Source organism: Oxyura jamaicensis, chromosome 1 (genome assembly GCF_011077185.1).
Source record: "Oxyura jamaicensis isolate SHBP4307 breed ruddy duck chromosome 1, BPBGC_Ojam_1.0, whole genome shotgun sequence".
NCBI classification, from domain to species: Eukaryota; Metazoa; Chordata; class Aves; order Anseriformes; family Anatidae; genus Oxyura; species Oxyura jamaicensis.
The window spans coordinates 72,900,138-72,913,803 of NC_048893.1; the positions used below are offsets into that span (position 1 = coordinate 72,900,138).

General features: G+C 41.7%; 1 long non-coding RNA gene across 1 annotated transcript in view; it reads right to left on the minus strand.

The window, feature by feature from the left end:
- Positions 1-12,426, minus strand: part of LOC118156688 — a 24,815-nt gene extending 12,389 nt beyond the window's left edge. The window contains exons 1-2 of the long non-coding RNA XR_004746385.1: positions 12,417-12,426; positions 11,929-11,936 (exon numbers count right to left, since the gene is read on the minus strand). This is a non-coding gene — a long non-coding RNA (uncharacterized LOC118156688). The remainder of the gene's footprint in view (positions 1-11,928; positions 11,937-12,416) is intronic.
- Positions 12,427-13,666: the final 1,240 nt, after the last annotated feature.

The window sequence follows — 13,666 nt, forward strand, 5'->3', positions numbered from 1 at the left end:
TTCTTTTCTTTTCTTTTCTTTTCTTTTCTTTTCTTTTCTTTTCTTTTTCTTTCTTTTTTTTTTTTTGCAAGAAAATTCATCATGTATAACTATTAGCTTTATCTATAGAAGAGAAATCTTGTTGCTAGGAGCAGCATTTATTTCTTTAATACTGTTTCAAAATAGGTATCAGCCCACCTCTGACATTCATTTCACAGAAGAAATTCCAACTAAGCTTTCTCAACTCCTTTGCAGCACCATGTATCTTCTCACTGAAGAAGTCAATTAAGTGATCCAGTGCAACAAATTCTACATTCCTGGTAAGATGAGTTTTTTGTGTGTGTGTGTTTTTTGTTTGTTTGTTTGTTTGTTTTTTCTCACACATTCACTGAGTCAACATCTCATTTTGGCGAGATAGGAAAGGAAGATCTTGCTCTCTTCATGGTCTTAGCTGAGATTCTCTGCTCACATCATTTTGATCCAACACAGCGCTAGATTTTCTTTTTGCAACCCCCAGCTACTTGAGAAAGATAAGGAAGAATATTTTATATTTTTTGTCCCTCATAAAATTCTGTTGAAAGTAAAAGGCTTAAATATTGTAGTGCATTTTCATCACATGAAGAGATTTTCTTTATATCCTTTTCAACACCACAATTCAAAACTGATCTATGTGAAAAGCTTTCAGATGTTTTATAAAAACACACTTATATAGGAAACATTAAACCAAAATGCTTGCCAGGGCCTTGAGAATGGTAACAGGCCTGGTCATTCCCAGGTGGTACATGGGCATTAATGGCCCCTGGCTGGCCTTGCCTGGAGCCCCCCCACACACCCCAGCCTAAGCTGCATGTCAGAAAATCTGAGGGTGAAAAGCTGCAGAACTGATTACCAAAGCTGTAAGCCATCTTGTCCCTCTGAAATACAGGTAGAGGTAAATGATATGGGTAAATGATACGTGTCCCTCTGAAATATGGGTAGAGATAAATGAGAGCAATTCAAAGCCACTGATGCTGTAAAGCTGTGGTGAGAAACTGCCTTTTTTCTCCAGAATGAGTGTAGCTTTTGCTGCTTTGGAGATGCTTCGTTCCCCATTCCAGCAGTTATGCAGAGCTATAGGGAAGGGTTGGATGCCTCAGGGTGAGATGGAGTGTGTGGTGTTAGGGGAGAACCACAGGAGAGCTACAGCTCTGTGGTCAGTCATAAACAGGACCTTAAAGCTTGGGCATAGCCTAGCAGCATTTGGGAAGATGTCCTGGAACACACTTGATTCCTGCAGAAGTGCACCTACAAAAATGCACCCTGTCAGCCACACTCCATGACCCTGTGAGCACTTAAGGTCTGAGCCACTGAGGCCCCAAACTCTGGTGAGGCTTGTCCAGGCTTTGCACTGTAGCATCCCCAGTGAGAGAGGGGCCAATCCACAGCCTCTGTCTGGAGGCTTTGATGAAGCTGTGACACCATGGTCTAGCCTGAAGAACACCATGAAGGTGTAGAGGATGTGAGATTTCCTGAGCCTTTCGTTCCTCCTGTGGATAACTGATTATCTTTACAGGGCTACTGTGAGGAGGAATGCATTACTGACTCTGAAGCACCAGAACTACAGGGATGTCCTGTTAGTATTGTCACCAGGTAATTTATTATTTGTCTTTCCTTCTGGGCTGCCTTATCTCTTGTATTTGGAGTGTCATCATCATGCCAAGTCCTCCTGCTGTTTGCAATTATATTTTTAAAAATGGTATTTTGTTTAAAGGACAAATCCAAAGATCTGTTGTGGAGGATCACTGTGTTCCAGCAGTAACAGGGAGCCAAAAAACTGACAATAGGGCATCACTGAAGATTTTTGTGGTATATTCTTTAAAATAATGGCTTCAAAGGCTTTGATTCTGGCTCAAGAAATGGCAATTCATCTGCCTTTAAAATTAACTGATCTATTTTTCACATAATTGCTGTAGTGTTTATGTTCTCTGCCATCTCCTTCACTTTAGATGTAGCCACATTTCAGTGGTATATGAAGTTATTCCTATATATAGCATGCAAAATGTTTTGGGATCTTTCTAGTGAATAAGTCTCGGATACAAGTCAGATATTAGTCCAGCACTTCATAGTAGGCACCACAGTCAAGAGCACAGCTTTAGAGCATTTTTGGCTTCAAGCTCAAAGCTGAACCTACAGTTTGGCCAGGATGTTTGAATATTAGATTTGCTGAGAAGAAAAAGCAAGTTTGTCTGTATCTTTGTTATGGCAATGAGTTCCTCACCATGGATTAATTGCAGTTTCCAATGAGGTTGACAGTTCTGCTCATTTCCATAGGAAAGGAAATATCAAAGAGTAGGCTCAAAGAAAACCTTTCCAGGAAAGTAGGATTTGCCATATCTATCAGGTCAGATATCCTGTTCCTAGCAACTGTCAGGACATGAGATGTTTCAAAGGAAGTTGGGTAAGTTTACCTAGCCAAAGCATTACTAACTAATGCTGAAGAGAAATGACGTAAGCATCATTTTAGGTGGTATAGGACTCAGCTTTCTTCCTGGTACATAAAATCTGATTATGTCTGGTTTTATAGGCTTTACAGCTGGAAAGTTATTGACAATTATATTAAGGCTTCTACAGTCCTGTCAGCTCTTTTCATTGTCCATTTCAATTACCTGTTCAGCATCTGCTATGTTTTGTCAAAGGTTTTGCAACCAAAGTAGGATAAAACTCAATGGGGAGGCACTATGTAATTTTTTTTTATTTTTTTTTTTTTTTGTGATCAGTTACCTGATTATTCTGCAATGAGTCCTGAATTTTTTGGAACAGATGGTAAATGGGCAGAGAGATGAAAGCCTTAGGACCTTTACAAGACCAGGCCTTCCTTAACATTTTTTAAAAGTGCCATATGCTAGAGACACCACCAGTTCTTTTGCCAACACCACCAGTTCTTTTGCCATTCATTGAAATATCTGTTGACTTCAGAGGACAGACATCTTAAATTAACCTTTACTGAATGAAACACTGAAGCTGTACAATACAAAATATTTTATTCTATCTATTCTTTCAACATGTTTTGTCTTTTGAAAACTTCATCTGATGGCAGAATTTGTCATCCAGAGCAAATGAACTTGAGATTTTCTAAATTCTCTAAAAATTGAGAATTTACTTCCTTCTCATCTGCCTTTCCCTCCTCCTTGGAAATCATAGGCATATGTTGTTGTGCACTAGTATTACTTCCTTGCTTCTAGGAATGGATTGGCTTGAAATTCAGTTGGTAGTTTAGCTCTACTTATCTCTAATTATCTTTACAGGAAAAAGAGTCTTGGAAACAGTAGGCAAGCGAAACAGAAAAACAGAAACTTATTTAATTCCTTCCTAAACTTTTATGTTTTTTTTTTTTTTTTTTTTTTTTTTCTGAAGTATTAGGCACTGTAAAGGGAGAATGTTTATTTAAAAATTTGTTGGGAAAAGGTAAAAGACTAAACAGTCTTTATTCTTCTAAGTCATTTCATTTTTTAAATGCAATGCTCCTTCTCTAAGTCTCTGGAGATGTCATATTCTCTAAACATAGGAAAATCAATAGAAACAAAGGTTCCAGCTCAGCTTCCCCTGAATTTGATCAAGTACATTCAAATATTAAGTGATAAACGGACTAATTTACACATCTGCAAAACTAGCGTTCACATTTTACTGACTCCCAACAGTGTCATGAGTTTTAGTTAACACTTGTAAAGCACTGCCATTTCTCTGAATGAAAGGTAGAACTTTTTACATTTTTAAATATGTAGATGTATCTTCTGCTGTATTTGTAACAGCTGTCTAGAAGACTAATAGCTTTGCAGATTTACTGCTGTGCTCTGCTGCTTTCTGCTAGTCTGCATTTTTTATTTTTTTTTATTTTTTATAAGTTTGATTCTGGTAACTTTCAGAGACTGAGACTAATCCTAAATTTTTATTCAGCTGAAAGACACCTCTTAATTAACTGTTCAAGGCATTTTCCTTGCATTTTAATACCAGTAACTCAAACTGTGTCAAATTAGTTCAAAGTGTACCACATTATTCAGGAGATGGGTTGTTTTCAAATAGGTATGAAAACATATCTGAACAGTATCATTGAGACAACACAGTGCAGAAGTAAAATCTCTTCTGACTGCAGCATCACCAGGATGATCAACCAGAGCCTAGCTGCAGGACCAAGTCTGCATGCACTGGCATCTCTACAAATAGTTTTAAGAACAAGCTGGTTGAAGTGACAAGTCAACAAAACATTTGTGCAGTTCTTATCTGGAGGCAATTTCTAAAGCTGAGTTTTTATATGATACCTCCTGGAAAACTTAAAACTGCCCAGAATGTTTCAACGATATCACCAATCCTAATTAAAGATCACAATGAGAATATCTCACTGGGGCACAAAGGATTTTTTGTTTATTTATTTATTTATTAACTCCCAGCCCACTCTTCCACTCTGTCAATCTCTAACCTACTAATATGGTATAATACCATCCCTTTTTTGGGGGGGGTGGAAGGGAAAGGGATTGCAGTGAAAGCATGGCCTTAATTTCAGCAGCCAAAATCTGGAGCCTGGTCAAGTACTTATGAATTTTGGGCTTTGCTGTTTGGAGTTCACGAAGTTAGGTGCGTGTGTCGATCTGCTCGAGGGTAGGAAGGCTCTGCAGGAGGATCTGGATAGGCTGGACCGATGGGCCGAGGCCAACTGTATGAAGTTCAGCAAGGCCAAGTGTCGGGTCCTGCACCTGGGGGACAACAACCCCAAACAGCGCTACAGGCTGGGAGATGTGTGGTTAGAAAGCTGCCTGGCAGAGAAGGACCTGGGAGTATTGGTTGACAGTTGGCTGAATATGAGCCAGCAGTGTGCTCAGGTGGCCAAGAAGGCCAGCAGCATCCTGGCTTGCATAAGAAACAGCGTGGCCAGCAGGTCCAGGGAAGTGATTGTCCCCCTGTACTCGGCTCTGGTGAGGCCGCACCTCAAGTACTGCATTCAGTTTTGGGTCCCTCGCTACAAGAAGGACATGGGATGCTTGAGTGAGTCCAGAGAAGGGCTACAAAGCTGGTGAAGGGTCTGGAGAACAAGTCTTACGAGGAGCGGCTGAGGGAACTGGGACTGTTTAGCCTGGAGAAGAGGAGGCTCAGGGGTGACCTTATTGCACTCTACAGGTACCTGAAAGGAGGCTGTAGCGAGGTGGTGGTTGGTCTATTCTCCCACATGCCTGGTGACAGGATGAGGGGGAATGGGCTAAAGTTGCACCAGGGGAGGTTTAGGTTGGCTATGAGGAAGAACTTCTTTACTGAATGGGTTGTTAGTCACTGGAATAGGCTGCCCAGGGAAGTGGTTGAGTCACCATCCCTGGAGGTCTTTAAAAGACGTGTAGATGTAGAGCTTAGGGATATGGTTTAGTGGAAGATTTGTTAGCGTTAGGTCGGAGGTTGGACTCGGTGATCTTGGAGGTCTCTTCCAACCTGGGCTATTCTGTGAGTCTGTGATTCTGAGTGTTCCAGATCACTTACTATTGTTCACTTCTTTGGAAAAAAAATGTCCAAAAACATTTTCATACCATTGGCTTAAAAATTAAAGAGAGAGAGATTAAAAAAACGTGATTGCCTTGGCCATCCTCAAAGTGTTAAAACTTACCGCTGTTGTTTTTTTTCTGAAACTCAGGAAGTCACCACAACTCAGCGGCTGAGCCCTAAATAATCCACTGCAATGTACTGTGCCTTACTCCAAATGGACTCAAAGGTCTCCTGAGGCTGACACAGACAGAGCTGTCAAGTGCTGGCAGAATGAGAAACCACCAAGTAGGTTTTTGAGTTTTCTCATTCTGTAATTCTATCAGATATATCAGTATTATCTATGAATCAGATGAGGGTATCCTGGGCCTATGCAACTAACGAGTAAATTATTGCACTTGCAGTAGACTGTGAATTCTGGCAACATCAAGTAGAGCAATTAATTCAAAGTTGCCTTATACATTCTTTATTGCTCTATTGATCTCAAATATCTGAGACTGCCCATTACAGCCATCTCTGCTTTAATCATTTTTATTTGCATTGGCAGTATAAATATCAAGACTATAGGAGCTCATCTGTCTAAAGTGCTTGCTTTTTTCTTGACCTTTCCTTATGATAGCTCAAATTTATGCTCAAATGTGTTTATATATTTATGCTCAAATGTGTTTATAACCCAGCAATTCTCTGGCAAGTGATGCAAACCAGAAATAAGTCTGTTTCAATCCAGATGGTGATACGCATTTTGATGATTCCTTTAGTCAATTTCTAAGAAAAGGATAATGCTTGATATGTACTTTTTTAACCAGCACATCTTATCTGGATAGCTAGAAAGCAGACTTGTAAATACTAACTCTGTGTTAGTGCTGGAGCAGGGAGCAGTGCGATATCAGTGAAGCACAGAAAAGCATAGAATGGTCTGTGGAGCTCTAATTACTGAGAAATAACTTGCACCACAGCAGTTCAGCAACACACTGCAGTCACCATCATTCTGTAATTCTGCTTTTAAATTGTTTAATCTTCCTTTGAGAATTATGACAGAAAACTCTGCAGAAACCTTTTGTGAGCTATGTGTGACAGCAAAAACATTCCAAGAGAGATAAAATTCTCACTGTTGGTGAATTTAATCACTGTATCCTGGAAGGCAGTGAATGATGCCTCTGTGGAATGCTTTATGTTATGAAATGAAATTACAAATAGTACTTTGGAGTATGCAAGAAGGAAAAAGGACAAATAAAGCATAGATTCACAGTTCTTCTATATGAAAGACTGTGGCTGAGGGGTTGGAATCCCTTTAGGGTAAAACAGTTTGAATCCTTCTGTACCTCAGGACCTGCTCAGCCCCTCTCATCACTGTCATCCCTGTAGTGGGGGACAATTGCTCCTGTAGGGTGGTCTTTTACTCTAATGGCTTCCTGTTGACAAAGCAGTAGTGTCACAGCTCTGTGCCAGCCTTCTTTCATGGACAGAAGCAATCCACAGAAGAGAAACTGTGAGACTTTGGTAAGGCACCCTGCAAACCCTCTGTTTTCTCTGAGTAGAAGCAGTTAGAAGCCAGTGTAGTGGTGGGTAGCCTTCATTTGATAAGGGTGCTTCCCAGGAGCCCTACAGACCCTTGGTAGAGGACAAGTGCTGCAGCCATTCAGTATCCTGCTTCACCTCCCCAGGAAAGGGCTGAGGTTCAGCCTCAGTGCTGCCATGGTGGCCTAGGTTAGTCTGGTCCAGATAATCCATTCTTACAACAGAAATGGAGGGGAATGGAAGGGGGGGGGAGGGGGAATAATTGTAGACATTTTAAGGCAGAGAATGAAAGTTTGACTTAATAAACAGAGTTGTACCATAATGTTGTAATCTATCCAAAGGGTCTCTATGCCTCCTTTGTGCAGCCACCCACAAAGTTTTAGGGACTGCTTTGTTTGTAGCTGTGTGGTGCAGTCTGCAGACCAAATGAAGGTTGTGCCATTCCATTGAAATCTGTTGTTTCATGACTTGAAATTACATCTTCTGTTTGACATTTGACCACATTTGTACTCCCTTATTATTTTTTTCTGTTGGCATTTCAAGAATTAGACTGTGTTTCTGAGTAAAGGCAAATCCATCCATCTAGGTTGCTCTGTCAGGAGCACTTCACTTCTAGACAAATAAAATGATCTGTATCATTTCATGTCATCTTTGTCCTTCAGTCAATTATTCTTTAATTTTTATTCAATGTATTCCTTTTACCTGAAACACATATAGCCCTCATTTTAAACTCAGTATATTCCCTACTTTCTTTGCTAATACTGATTTATGCTTCAATTTCACTTGTGAAGTAAGAGGCCAACTTGTAAACTAGTGGCTTAAGAAACTAATGTAAAATGACTGCATTAGAAAACAAAAACAACAACAACAACAAAACAACAACAAAAAAGGAAATATCAGGGTGTCATTTCATGGACAAGCTACAGCTGTGTTAACAAGATACTTGTCTCCATTGGCTTGAACAGGTGAGAGGAATATCCTGTTAATCTTTGATGCTCTTGATCTTTATTGGCTGTGGATTGTGACCCCGTTCTATTTTACTGCCTTTCAGTGTCCAGTCAGAGGATGCATTCCATCAGTGGGTTATACCTATTGGTCTAGGAAGACAAATAAGGTCATAAGTACTAGTTTGACGGTTTAGTATGGTGTTATGGTTCAGTCCTGCAGCCAGACACTGCACAGGGAGTTGCAGAGTGCAAAATGACATGTACCCATAGGCCATCTGCTTTTGTGGTGATGTGATTAATAATATAGCTAACAAGCTCCCATTCCAGACAAAGGTGTCACAGAATATCAATAGTGATCCATCTGAAAAATAATACCCTATGAATTGAAGTTCTTTGAGTGTGATTTTGGAATAGTGTAGAACACAGAAGGAGTCATCTGGTCCCTGTTTCTACAATGCATGAAGAACCCAGCCTGGAATGCTCTTAAGAGCTAGAGGTATCCTGACCAGCATTTAAACTTTTTTTCTCAATTCTCATGTTCAATTTATGTTAAAACATTTTATGTCTCTAGTTTGGAGACAAAAAGTTTAGTCAGACACTGAATGTCTCATTCAATAATATGTCACTGAGTGTTTTAATTATACCAAGAGAACAATTTTACTGTACTGGCACCAAAAATGTCAGCAAATGTCAAGCAAGCTGCAAATGAGGCAATTCCAGGCTGGACTTTTATTGAATTAAATGGATTATTTCCATGGTGCCTTCAAAGTCTTCAAATATGTCTGGAATCTCTTACCCATTTCTCTGTCTGCCTAAACCAGATTATTAAATGGCCGTTTACCATAATATTGGTCTAGATTTTTCTCATCAGTCCCCTAATTATTATAAATTGCATGGTATGATATTTCAGAATATTAATATTACATCTGCCCTGCACACTGCCAGGAGATCAAAATGGTTGGCTGCTCCAGCTTAGACTTACTCTGCTTGATGGGCTTTTTAACACCCTACATGTCAATGGTGGGCTTGTCTACATAGATGGTTTATGCTGGTGGAAAGCTGGCTGCAACAGTGTAAAGAGGTCTGTTGGGTACATCATTGACAAAATGCTTTGGAGCTTTCAGTTTTGTTGAGATCCGTAGCACTGTCACAATGGAATAAATACTGTTGAATATCAAGTGAATTTTGCCAGTGCTACCATGTTTTGTTAGCTTTCCAGTTACCCTCCCATATTCTTTCTACTTAGTCCCAGGTGGCTGCCCTGAAGGTTCTCACTTACTTCTGGCCATCTGCCGCTGCACAGTGCTAAATGATAAAAAGCAGTTATTCTACATTGTAAGGGAACTAGCAGTAGCTCAAAGGTGTGTGGGATACTTACCTACAAGCCTGAGTACATTAAAAGAGAAAATAGATTATTTCCTCCCAGAATAAAACCAATAGCTGTTAGCCAACAGCTTGTTTGGATAGGACTTCTGCATTTTGGTTGATGTAACGTGTTATAGCAATGAATCTGACTGTGATGCAAATCTCTTTGTGTATTAACATTCATGTTTGGCTATAATCCGCAGAATGGTCTTCTGTTTCCACACTGGTTTCACTATGAAGGCTAGTGGAATAACAACAGCAATAATAAACTCAATGGTTATAACTCAGAAGAGTGAAATTCAGTCTTCCATTCTGCATCCGTGCTAGCCAAGCTGTGACCTGTAAATAGAGTGCTCCCCTGCCTAGACTAATGTCGTGCGATTGATAACACAGTTCTGCCTTCATAGGAGCTATTGGCTAACCGCAGTTCCTCACTGTAGGAGCAAAAGCTACCTCCTGGTATTTACAGGAAACCTATGTTGCCCCTACAGGGAAAGAGGGGGCTCCAGGAAAGCCATGTCTCTGTGTCAGAACTTCTATGGGGTTTCATCTTGGCATACTCTGAAGTATGAGGCACACATCAGGAAGCTGCAAGCTGTCAAGTCAGGAGGTAGATGAGGAAACCTGTCCAACCCTTCAGTATAATGCTATTCTCATTCATTTCTTTTTCTGCGTCCTATCACAAAACCACTGTCTGTATAACTTTGTTCACAAATCATTCAGTGCCAGAGAATAAGGGGAATTGAGCCAGCAATGAATTATTATTATGTGGCAATTTACACTTTTAAATTATCCGTGACAAATGTGAGCCTCACCTCATAGAGAAAGGTGATTCTAGTAGTTTTTTACACTCAGAACTGGTATAGACTGTAGATAGTTGCACATAGTCATGACAAAACAGTGTTGTTCACTTAGACAAATGGCTTTTGATTCTTCTTCCTCTATATTTTTATAGTTGCAGGCTTTGCTGGTCAGCTCTGTTCTAATGTATTTCTGGTTACCAGTAATGCCCAGGAGGTAAACAATTTGAGAAAAGTACTTGTAAGTGCTTTCATGATGTTTAGTTGTACATCTGTGCATTTCTCACTGAACAGTGTCAACATATTAAATCCACCTCTTGGTACAACTCCACTGAAATACTATAAATCAGGAATGAATTTGGTATATTGTATCAAAGTGGTTGCTAAATTTATGGTATGTAGGTGTGGTTTTACCATGCTAGGCAGCTGAACACCACAACCACTCTCTCACTCCCCTCCTTAGATGAGGAGGGGAAGAAGTAAAGGAAAGAAAAACCCACGGGAAAGGGAATAAACAAAACAAAACAAGTAAAGGCTATGTGGAAGTGCAGAGGAAAGAAATTACTCTCTACTTCCCACAAATGAGTGACGCTTGACCACGTCCTTGAAGCAGGGCCTCAATGTACGTAGCTGGTGTTTGGGAGGAGCACAGATGTTTTCACAACGAGAGCCCACTCCTCCTCTCTTCTTCCTTTTTCCACTTTTTATTGCTGAGTGTGACATCATGTGGTATGGAATATCCCTTTGGTTGGTTTAGGTCAGCTGCCCTGGTGATGTTTCTTTCTCAGTTTTTTGCCCACCCCCTAGGAGGGTTAGAGAGAGTCCTGATGCTGTGCCAGCACTTCTCAGCAGCAGACACAACACTGGTGTGATTCCACTGCTGTCCTAGCTACAAGTGCAGAGCACAGCACTGTATGGGCTGCTGCAGGGAAAGTTAACATCCCAGCCAGACCCAGGACAACCTCCACCCCTTATTCCATAACATTTGTGTCATTCTCAGGTCCCCCATACTTTAGCATATAAGTATTCTCATCACCATTGTTCATTGTTCTTTAACAGATTGATAGGTACATATATCTTTTCATTCTATAGGTCTTTCTCGGAAAATGTCCGTAAGAACTGTTGATGATTTAGTCTTCATCTGCCAAAGTGCTCATTCAGGGCAGGCAGAGTTGGATGTCTGGACACCAGCACCAGCTCAGCTCAAGTCCTTGTTGCACTTGCCCAGTTCTTTGCAAAGTTGACCTGTCGTTGATCCTGCAGCGTCTTCCTACAATATATAATTAGATTACAGATTAGTTTTCTCCCAAGGTTAAATCTCCTTGAGGCACGCACCTGATATCCCCATTCTTTTGCATGACCCACCACGTATACCCTGGTCCTTTGGTGAAGACAATACCACGAGTGGGTTTGCCATTTCCTGAGGCAGGAGCAACCCACACCACCTTCCACATCCACTTTCCTATGTGCACTATGGGGACTTTAACTCCTTTCACCGTGTGTAGGGGTTTTGTTTCGGCAGGACCAACACAGCTGTCAGACCCCCTGTAGTTAACTAGCCAAGTGGCTTCTGATAGATTTATGTCCCATTGTTTCCATGTCCCAGCACCCAATGCTCTTAACAGTCCATTGTCCCAGCAACCAATGCTCTTTAACAGTCCATTGTACCTCTCAACTTTCCCAGAGGCTTGTGGGTGAGAAGGGATATGAAACACCCACTCAATACCATGCCTCTTGGCCCAGGAGGTGACCAAATTGTTTTGGAAATGACTCCCATTGTCAGACTCAATTCTCTCTGGTGTACCATGATGCCACAACACTTGCCTTTCTAGGTCCAAGATAGTGTTTTGGGCTGTGGCATGGTTTACAGGGTATGTTTCCAGCCACCCAGTTGTTGCTTCTACCATGGTGAGTATGTACCTTTTGCCTTGGCGGGTTTGTGGGAGTGGTCCGATACAGTCAATTTGCCAGGCCTCACCATATCAAAACCCTAGCCACCTCCCCCTGTTCCAGGGAGATTTTACCTTCATGGCTCTCTTCATTGCAGCACAGGTCTCACATTCATGGGTAACCTGTTTGATGGCCTCAATGGTCAGGTCCACACCTTGATCACGAGCCCATCTGTAGGTGGCATCCCTCCCCAGATGTCCTGATGTTTCATGGGCCCATTGAGCTACAAACAGCTCACCCTTATGTCCCCAGTCCAGGTCCACCTGAGCCACTTCCATTTTTGAAGCTCAATCCATCTCTTTGTTGTTCTGATGTTCTTCAGTAGCGCAACTCTTAGGTATGTGGGCATATGCATGACATACTTTTACATCCAGGTTTTCTACCCAGGCAGCAATATCTTGCTACAGGGTAGCAGCCCAGATAGGTCTACCTCTGCGCTGCCAGTTGCTCTGTTTCCATTGCTGCAGCCACCCCCACAGAGCATTTGCCACCATCCATGAGTCAGTGTAGAGATACAGTACTGGCCATTTTTCTCTTTCGGCAATCTCTAGGGCTAGTTGTATGGCTTTTACTTCTGCATAGTGACTCGACTCACCTTCCCCTTCCCCTTCCATGGCCTCCACAACTTGTTGTGTGGGACTCCACACAGCAGCTTTCCATTTCCGATGGCTCCCTACCACATGGCAGGATCCGTCAGTGAACAACACATACTGCTTTCTGTCTTCTGGCAACTCATATGGTGGTGCCTCTTCAGCACGGGTTACCTCTTCTGTTGGCACTTTGAAATCTCTGCCTTCCAGCCAGTCCATGATCTCTTCCAGGTTTCCTGAGCAATTAGGTTTTCCCATTCGAGCCCGTTGTGTAATTAACGCTATCCACTTACTCCACGTAGCGTCAATCACATGGTGTGTCGTGGGAATTTTCCCTTTGAACATCCAATGTAACACAGGTAGCCGTGGTGCCAAGAGGAGCTGTGCTTCTGTACCCACAATTTCTGAAGCAGCTTGAACACCCTCATATGCCATTAGTATCTCTTTTTCAGTTGGGGTGTAATTGGCTTCTGTTTCTTGATAGCCCCGGCTCCAGAACCAAGAGGTCAACCTCAAGTTTCTTCTGGGGTTTTCTGCCAGAGGCTCCAGGTGAGGCCACGCTCCCCAGCTGCAGTGTAAAGTATGTTTTCCACAGCTGGTCCAGTACGGACAGACCCAAGGGCTACTGCACAAGCTATTTCTTGTTTGATTTGTTCAAAGGCCTGTTGTTGCTCAGGGCTCCACTCGAAATAGTTTCTCTTTCGAGTCAATCGATATAGAGGACTCACAAGCTGACTATAGCCTGGAGCATACATTCTCCAGAATCCCACAAGGCCTAGGAAAGCTTGCGTTTCTTTTTTGCTAGTTGGCGGAGACATTGCCATTATTTTGTTGATCACATCCATCAGAATATGGCAATGTCCATCCTGCCATTTTACCCCCAAGAACTGAATTTTCTTGTGCAGGTCCCTTGACCTTACTCTGTTTAATGGCAAAACCAGCTTTCAGGAGAATTTGGATTACTTTCTTCCCATTCTCAAAAACTTCTTCTTCTGTGTTGCCCAACAGGATGTCATCA